The sequence below is a fragment of the Austrofundulus limnaeus genome, unplaced genomic scaffold (genome assembly GCF_001266775.1).
Source record: "Austrofundulus limnaeus strain Quisiro unplaced genomic scaffold, Austrofundulus_limnaeus-1.0 Scaffold1477, whole genome shotgun sequence".
Taxonomy (NCBI): Eukaryota; Metazoa; Chordata; class Actinopteri; order Cyprinodontiformes; family Rivulidae; genus Austrofundulus; species Austrofundulus limnaeus.
In genome coordinates, this window is record NW_013953879.1 from 13,043 (window position 1) to 14,187 (window position 1,145).

A 1,145-nucleotide genomic window follows, 5' to 3' on the forward strand; every position below is an offset into this window, starting at 1 on the left:
TGTATCTGGTTTATTTACCACTGTGTATCTGGTTTATTTACCACTGTGTATCTGGTTTATTTACCACTGTGTATCTGGTGTTTTTACCACTGTGTATCTGGGTTTTATTTTGCAGTAACTTCCTGTCTTGTTTCAGACGACTTGACTTCCTGAAATAACTGTAATGGCCACATCCTGCCACACCACACCCTAACGTTGTGTCTTTCTTCAGTCTGACCTGTCCTCATGCAGCTTCTCTCGGTCCGTTCGTCTTTATCCTTTGGTCAACCGTTCCTTTAATTTGTCTTCCAGTAAACMCAACTCAGCTTGTGATTCTCACCTCTGACCTGTTTTAGATACTTTAGCCTGGACTGAATTCAAAGATCATTATTTTGTCTTTAAGTTGAGTCATTTTCCTGTGCTGTATGAAAGTACTTAGTAAAAGTAAAAACACCTGAACAGAGAATTACTTTGGTAAAAATACATTTCATTGATAATAAAAGTTTCTGCTTAAGTAAAAGTCATGAAACTGCTCACAATAATCAGGAAAGTAAAAGTTAAAGTAGTTTGTAGGGCTGTTTTTAGTCAGCAGCTGCTGTCATTTCCTTCCAGCTGTGAGCAGATTGTGTAACACTGCTGTGTGTTTCTGCTTTTCATTTCCTTCAGTTTCATTMTTCCTACAAATTACAACAGAGCAAACTGACGTCAGCTGCAGCTGCAGCCTCGTCTGCCAGCTTTTAGTTTCTGTTGGTGCGTTCTGGAGACACTTTTATGAAAATAAGATCAAAGTAAATGAGAGTTTTTCTGTTGAAGCTCAAAGAGATGAGCTGCATGAAGGACATGTTTATTACAACGAGAAGGAAGAAGGCAGCTAAACAAACTGTTGTTAAAGTAATACAATTATATGACTTCATGTGACCAGGACATGAAGGTGTGCAGGACTCTAGGAAATTAATCATCAAATTAATCATTATCGAATAAATACCACAATTTATCATGATTAGTTTATCTACCAATATTACCCAACCCTCTGGTCTGAACATCGACCAACGCCCGTTTATTTCTACAGCTGGTCCTGTTCTGACCCGAACTCTGTAAATATCACTGTTTCACTTTTAAACACAGTTTCACAGAAAAATATATATTTATTAAATATTTATTAATGT